The sequence below is a fragment of the Rhinolophus hipposideros genome (genome assembly GCF_964194185.1).
Source record: "Rhinolophus hipposideros genome assembly, chromosome: 15".
Lineage (NCBI taxonomy): Eukaryota > Metazoa > Chordata > Mammalia > Chiroptera > Rhinolophidae > Rhinolophus > Rhinolophus hipposideros.
Window position 1 is genome coordinate 52,060,075 of NC_138061.1, and position 8,016 is coordinate 52,068,090.

The 8,016-nt window shown below is 48.1% G+C and overlaps 1 protein-coding gene across 1 annotated transcript in view; it reads right to left on the reverse strand.

Moving 5' to 3' along the window:
• The window catches only part of DUSP29 (dual specificity phosphatase 29), a 31,135-nt gene extending 23,119 nt beyond the window's left edge, over positions 1 to 8,016 (reverse strand). The window contains exon 1 of the mRNA XM_081075066.1: positions 7,822 to 8,016. The gene's annotated coding sequence lies outside the window, so the exon portion shown is untranslated. The remainder of the gene's footprint in view (positions 1 to 7,821) is intronic.

The following is an 8,016-nucleotide window of genomic DNA, read 5'->3' on the forward strand; positions in this document are numbered from 1 at the left end:
TGAAATAATCACAGATGAAATGATATAACGTCTGAGGTTTGCTTCAAAAATAATATAGTTGGAAAAATATATAATAATATATTGTGTGTGGGGGTGGAAAGAATAGGTGGAGATGTGATGAGGCAGGATTGGCCCTGGAAGTTGGTGGTTGGAGTTGGATGATGGTTGCAAGGTAGTTACTGTTTCTCTTTGCATGTGTTTGAAATTTTCCATAAAAAGAAAATTTAAAAAGGAAAGGAAAGAGTTGAAACCACTGCTCTGGGACATTTGATTTATCCAAGATCACGGTAGATGAATTAAAGGATCAGTAACTAGCAGTGTGTGTCTTTGGGGATTGTGGGAAGCCAGGATCTGTGACTTTCTGGGCAAAATCCTGAGTTGGGAGGGTGAGGGCAGTGGGCAGCAGAGGGGACCCTACTTTGGAGTCTGTCAAAATGTGATCTAAAGACTACCTCCCTCAGAATCATCTGGCACTTGCTAAAACTACAGCTTCCTGGGTTGCACCCTGGACTCGGGGTAGGGGCTTAGGAGTCTGTATTTGAACAAGCTTCCGAGTGAGTCTGATGCTCACCGAAGTTTGATAATAATTGCCCAAGAGTATGGCTAAAGAGTCAAAGAGCTGTTGCCTCGAGAGAAGGGTAGTCAGGGTGCTCAGAACGCTTTCCACCTTGTCATTGAGGCGGAGGCCAGGTCTTCAGCCCAGCATAAAGGTGCAGGGAGAAGTGAGGGCATGGACAATCTGACTCCGGGCTCCTTGAAGATGGCTCCTTCGTGCTGATTATCCCTGTAGCCTCAGAGTCTGATGAGGAGGTGCTCAGAAGGGATTTGTTAAATGAGGAAATAGCTTGATAGATGAACGAACGGGATGACTGAATGAGTGACTGAGGGGGTGGATGTATAAGAGACTGTGAGGAGTGTCTAGGGACTCAGCCAGAGCCACCGAGGCCTGCCTGCTGGCATTTACAGCCACCAAGGAGAGAATCGTGTCAAGGGTTGGCGAACCACTCCTGTGGCGGGAACCGGCATAGACACCTCAGTCTCCCACGAGTGTGGTGATGGCCCTCCTTGCCTTAGGCCCACAGGCGCCTTAATTTTGAGAGGTCTGGCGCTCAGCCCATCCATGGCACCAACTCTTCTCATTTCAAAGCGAGGAGAAGCTGGGCACCATATACCTGAATTTGGATGTGCAGGCCGTTTTGAACCCCGCTTGCCACTCAAGGAGTCTTCAGAAGAGGTGATTTCAGGGAGATACCTGAAGTAAACTGCATTCTGAAAGCCCTGCTTCTCCTTTGATCACTGAAACTGACCTCATCCTTGCTGAGGCTGTTTCTCCTTTGTTATTCTGTGCAAGGAGCCATCCCCATCCCCATCTCCGTGCTGAAAGCCTCGGCTGGATTTCCAGACAGAAGAGGAAGTGGTGCGGTCTACCCAGAACGGCTTGGCATGCAGAGGAGCTCTGGGATCTATTATCCTCCAACGTGCAGATTTGATGGGGGAAGAGAACAAAGCGCAGAGCCGGCCAGAAACCACAGACCTGTAATCTCTCCAAATCCTGAAGGCGGCTTGTGTACATCCCTCTCTGCAAGGCTCCCAAATCTCTGACTCTCAGAGAGGCCAGGAGCGTCTATTTCCCAGATCACAGCCAAAATGGAAGGGGAAGACAAATCTGTTCTGTTTGGTTTCCATAGATTCGACCCAGAGATTAACTACCAAGGTCTCAGTGACACACACAATATCAATCACAGGCTAAATGTCATAATGAGAGCTGGGCAGGTTGTCAAGAGAGGCCTCCAGGTTCCTGTCACGGCTTCGTATTTCAAGGTTTGGTCCCAGGAAGCCACATGCCAGCTTGAAAGCTACTTGGCCTATGTGTAGCATCAGCCTGTCTCTTCCTCAAAGGAGAGCAGCTTCAGGCTCCTTCCCGGAGGGGCCAGGCTGGTTACGTAGAGGAGGAAAATGCGTTGGGTGTTAAAGAATAAGCAGACAGGAACCTAATTGTTGGATGCCGGCAGGAGCCATTGTGCAGACGAAAGCAAACGGCCCCTCTGACGGGGGACAGCAGCTTGCCATCCCATGTGAGGATGGAAGCCCAGATTCTCGATATCCTTGTGAGAAATCAGAAAGCCAGACTTCCGTGTGAAACTTGCTGGTTTTTAAGTGTAGGCAGCTGCTGTCCTTGCCCTGTCTCATTCCACTGTTCAGGTCACTGCATATAAATGGACAATGCCCTTATGCATGCAAGGCTTCTTTTCTCAGGCCCCTGTATTTCCCTGCCGGAGGGTATTTTCTTGTATTTGCACTGACCAGACATAAAGGAGGGGGTGTTAACTCCTGAAGTCGTTGGCAAATGAGGGGCAGGAGCTGGTAGACAAATACCCGTTTCTTCCACCCTGAGTGTGACCATTTCGGAGTCTCCTGGAGGCTGGCCGTGTGCTACAGCCCCGGCTGCCCAAGTGGCAACCTGCTCACTCACACATCCTCTCCTGGCACTATTCCCTGCCAGTTTCCCTAGTCCACTCCACACAGTGCTTCCTGGAGCACCTCGCAAATAAACAACTTGCACCCAAACCTTGGTCCCAAGGTCCTCCTTTGAAGGGACCTAAACTAACTATTTTAGTATAATAGGACCTATACTGCTATTTTGAAAACATTTAAAGATACTGTGACAACAGAGAATGCAGAGGCCAAGTGGTACTTGACCACGAAGGCCTGGAGGGCCGTTTCCTTCTGTGAAGCAGTGGTCTTTCCTTTGAGCAGCTATTTCCAGGAAAAATCAACACAGCGACCCTGCCTTAATCCTGACTCCATTTCAGAATTTTCGACGGCACAGCTTGCATTTGGTTAAAGGTTTTCCTTACCCAGTGAGAAAAAGCTTTGATCTGAATTCAAAACTATAATTTTGACACCATGATTTGACTCCATGTTAAAAAAAAATACATAAAAAACATATAGTTTTTTTTTTAACTTGGAAAAAACCATCAAAATCTCAATACTGTGGGCAAGTGTCAGGACTCAGATTTTTTTTTCTTCTATTTTCTATTTTAGGATTCTTTTGATAAATATATTTTATAATGAATAACCACGTCTTTATTTTTTAACTGTTCTAGCCAAACAGAACAATCTGGGCAGGAAACTGCTTGTGACTTCTGGTTTGTGACTTTAACTCTGTATTACTCGCCCCTGAGACCTGGCACTTTTCCGGGGCTCTCTCTGTCTCTCTCTCCCTATATTCACTGCCTCCTCGCCCTTCTCTGCTCTCATGGCCCCAGCCATCACTGAGGACTCACAGGTCTATACGTCTCATCCTCCCTGAGCTTCACTTTCCTCTTTGATAAAATGGAGCTGTAACAAGAGAAATAAAGATGTTTTCTAGAACAGACAGCCAAAAACCCAATCTGAACTGTTTTGCTTCCTAAGGTGGAGGCTGGGAGAAACGGAATCAAGAGATGCATCATTCATTTCAGTGGGACAATTAAATCTCTAAGTGGACCCCTTGAGCCTGCCGAGACTGTCCAGAAAGCTATGCCCAGGAATGCGAGCCACTGAACTAGCCTCCTGCTTAGTAAAAACTATCATTTGAGGATCCTTTTGATGAGAAAAAGGTAAGTCCTGAAGCATGACTCAGAAAGTGCTGAAATGAAACAGAGAGCTAAATTGTTCTGTCCACGAAAACAAGGGGTGTTCTGAGCCTCCTAGAACATCCCCAGAGAGGGTGTAAGGGTCCCTGCTGCCGGGTGGGAGGGCTTGGGGCCAAAGACAGCCAGGTGAGGAGCACCCAGGGGACACAGCCACAGGGCTAAGAACGGGGGTTCCCGATGCCCAGTTTTGCAGTGCCCCACCATATGGCAGATCTCTGTTGCCCTAAACCTTGGGTGAAACTGTTAGACATGACAGACAGTTGTGTTTGTGTTGCCTTTGAGACATCAAAGGGAAAGAGGCTTGTGCCAATGCAGAGAGGAAATCAGAAGTTTATGAAGCAGCGTGCACAGCATGGTTCTGTTCTTGCACAAAAATACATTTCACCAAAATAGTAACACTGACTATGTACTTATTTTAGGATCATGAAATTATATGTGATTTTTCTTCTTCCTTTTAAGGAACCATCTTTTCTAAAATTTCTGCGGTAAACAGGTATTATGTGAGTATATGGAGAAGGAAAAAAAACCTGTGAAAGATTGATTTTAGAATTGTTCTGGGCGTAGTAGAAGCTTCCCCTAAACGTGTAGGCGGAGAAACAAGGAGGTGGCCATCAGGACAAGGCCTGACCAGGTGCTCCTTGCAGCTTGCAAGCTTGCAGCTTACACTGAGTCCCCTCCCAATGAGTGTGAGCTCCCCAAAGGCCAAGGTGTGTCCTTGAGGCCGGTTAGCGGCAGCAGCCAGACATAGGTCATTCTAGTCCCTCAGTGCTTCCCAGGAAACCAGAGGAGAATCAAACGTTGTAGGTCCTGACGCTTATACAAAAGCTTTAAGAGAAAGAGAACTAAATAGATACAGGGCCTTGGAAGAGGCCAGAGCAAACTCTACTCACACATCCCTCTGTGAAGAGCTAGACGTGGGCTGCGTCAGAAAGGTTTCTGCCCTCTAGAAGTCTTTGCTCTAGTAGATTAGTTTATAATCTAATTTTTAAAAAATTTCCTCTTTCTTTGAAGGCATTTTGTATCTGTGCGTAGGTGGACATTGCGTATTTACATTCTTAATGCATTGGGATCGTGGGGGAAAGTTAGTCTGTGTTTAAATGCATGTACACCACATTTCTTCCATGACACCACCCAAGGTGGACTTGGAAGGGGGAAACTGAAAATGTTATTGTGGTTGGGTAAAGTACTCTGTTAGGATAGTAATACCTTCTGCTGGGGTATGGATGTGGTGGCACAGAATTTGGCAGCAGTGTACATATATAAATATACATATTTTTAATTTACTACAAGTCAGGGCTTGTCGTTATGCCTCTTAAATCTACAAAAATGATCCCAACCAGGAAATAAAAGTTGTGGATTTTTTAAAAATTAAAACTTGGATATGAAAACCCAGGAATTTTTTGTTGCCTATAATTTAATTCCTAATATATCGGACATAATCCAAGTTTAACAGATTTTTTTTTCTCATGGATTCTGGCAAGTACATTAACAGGAGGCAATTATGTGAATTAATATAAACTTCTTTTATTAAAAAAACAAAAGCCTTCATTTAAAGAGGTAATTTAATATTCCTTCTACGATGGTGTTGATGCCATTAACTTGTTTGATGAACTCTTCAAATGGTTTCAAAGTGCTTCGGGGTGGTAATTTATGAACTCCTAATTGATTTCCCCAATCTTGGTTTGGCAGAGTTGGGCCTCCCGGAAATCATGAGGAGGCTGGAGACCCGCACTCAGCTTCCTTCTCCGACAAGGGGGCCAGCCGTGATGGATTTCACCTCCGTGGCCCAGGCCCCAGTGGGAGAGAGGAGGTTCTGGCACAGAAGCCAAGAGGCTATGACGTCTGACCAGGCCACTTGTGGTTCTGACCCCTGAGCAGCTGGGCCTTGGCTTCCTCTGAAGATGTGTGGGAACACTGCAGGCAGTTTCACAGCTCATGAATTCAGGAATAGATGGCCTTTTAGTTCATGTCTTTCAAGAACCATTTCCCACTGTGCATCACCTCAGAACATGAGGTTTCTTTGTTCAGGGAAAGGTGAAGGAGGGTAGAATGTGGCGGTGTAGCCCTCACCATGGGCCCTCCACCCCTCCGTTTCCAATGCAGGCCACTATTCCTCCCTCGGCCTGTCTCTTGATGCTGTGCAGAGGAGACTCTGGGCCTTGGGAAAGCTGGGGGCCAAGCGCCCACCTCTTAAAGCTGCCACAAAAGCTCACTAAGAAATCAGGGCCCTGGCAAGACACACATTGGTTACTTTTACCGTGTGCCCAGTGATTATCTACTTTCAAAACCTCCGAGACGGGGAATAGCTGCCCCCACTTTACAGATGAAAAAAATGAGGGTCAGATAGGTTAGTAACATGACACCAAGCTAGTAAGTGGTGAGCCTGGGACTCAACCCAGGCAGCCAACCTGTGTCAATAATAGGTCACTCTATTCTTGGTCACAAAGTATATGCTCCTGAGGGCAGGCCTGGGCCTTTCAGTTTTAAATACCTCCCTCCCCGGTGTGAAGTCATGGAGGGAGGCATACGGTCTAGCCTTGGAGTCTCATGTACATGGGCTTCAGCTTCCTCTGTAAATGCCGATAATGGCCACCTCCATGGTTGTTGAATTAAATGAGATGGTTAAGTTCTTGGCACATCGACATGGGCTCAGAGAATGTTTCATGAAGGGGACAGGGGGAAGGGTGGGTGGAGAATTTCCAATTGTGTTGGGAGCTAAGTTCTGAGCCAAGAGTAGGCAAGAGGGGTTTGAGCGCTTTGGCCGGAGCTGAGGGTCTCTGTAGGGGAGTAGTGGCAAATGGGATGGGGCGTAAATAAGCCTGAATCAACATTCTCCTGTGGGTGATGGGCTCAATTGCTCCTGTATGAAGTACAAGCAAGGCTTTGGGAGGAGGAGAAAGGCCTTCCAGCAGCCTGTTAATATATGCTGGTGGTGCCAGGCTGCCCTAAGACTTGTCCTCCTATGTACTGTGGAAGTGGTGAGCCCAGAACCATCAACTGTCACTGGAAGTGAGAATGCAAACACCGTCTGCTCTGGAGTCAGGCTGAACAGGACAGACGGAGCTATGACCTCTAGCAGCAGGACCTGGAGACAACATTTCTAGGCCCCTAAAGGGGCTTCCGGGCCCACTGACGTCCCCCATCATCATTCTCCCACATCCCACTCCCATCCCCATGCCTGATGCTCTTTCCTTGCATGGGACTCGGCTCAGCAGCCCTTCCAGTGTTGTTTATAAATGTCATTTGGCAGGACCAAAATCAGTTTGTCATGAGGAGAACAAGAAGGGGGCACAAGGCAAAGTCAGGGCAATAGAACAAGCTCCAAGCACCTGGGCCCTTCAGGTGCTGGGGCATAAATGAGGACGCCTCTCCACACGCTCCTCATGTCCCCTCCCTTCGTATTCAGAGTTTTCCCCTTGGAATATTTGCCGCTTTCCTGAACATGAAGAGCCTCCCACTCCCAAAAGCTCTTGATTGCGGACCCCTGAGGTACCACTGGGGCCACAGCACAATGGCACCTGGATCTAATGGGGAGCCCGGGTCTGAGAGGCAGGACACCTTCCCACCTTCCTACCGATATGCGCTGCTGTCTTGGTCCAGTGGCTCTGTCCATCCATGACCCGGTCTCCCCATATTTACCAGGGCTCCATCCCCACCCCATCCTCCCAACCAGAACTGGGAAAAGCTTCAAAAATAGTCCGTCCAAATGATGCTTAGTGTCACTCAGGACACGGGAAGGACTCGTGGGTGGGGTTGGAGAACTTATTTGTGATTTGTGTCGCTCTACACAGGACGTGAGTCACACCGGTGTCTCTATCCCCGGTCCCATTGAGATTTGTTTCCCTTCCACTGGCTAAATGGACAACTGTAGACCTTGATGGGGTGTGATACAGTTCACCCAGTGCCTCAAAAGGGCCTGCTGAGCTTGAACCTGCCCTGTGACCCCTTAGAAACGGTCACTGAACTGGAAGCTCAGATTTGGAGGGAGGGTAGTGGAGAAAATTCCACCGAGTCTCTAGAGAAAGACGGGCAACAAGAAACCTTTCACACTAAAAGGATATCAGCTGTTCTCTGTCTCTCCAGAAACAGGGTGGAAAGGGGGCTTCTAATCCCTACACCCAGGCCCCCAAAGGACCTTTGGCTGCACCCAAGAGGTGCCAGTCTCACCATCCCAGGGCCTTACCTGTGTGTGCCGGGCCTGGCTGAGTCAGGAGTCAGGAGGTACTGGTCCACAGGGTATGTGGCGCCTCACACCCGGCCACTCAGACTGGCATCTGAGAGCCTATTTTTAGGGTCAGATCTGCTGACGCTGACCTTGTGTGCCGCCCAGTCTGAGATGAGACCCATGGCGTCTGCTTGCAAAATGATTTGCCACTGT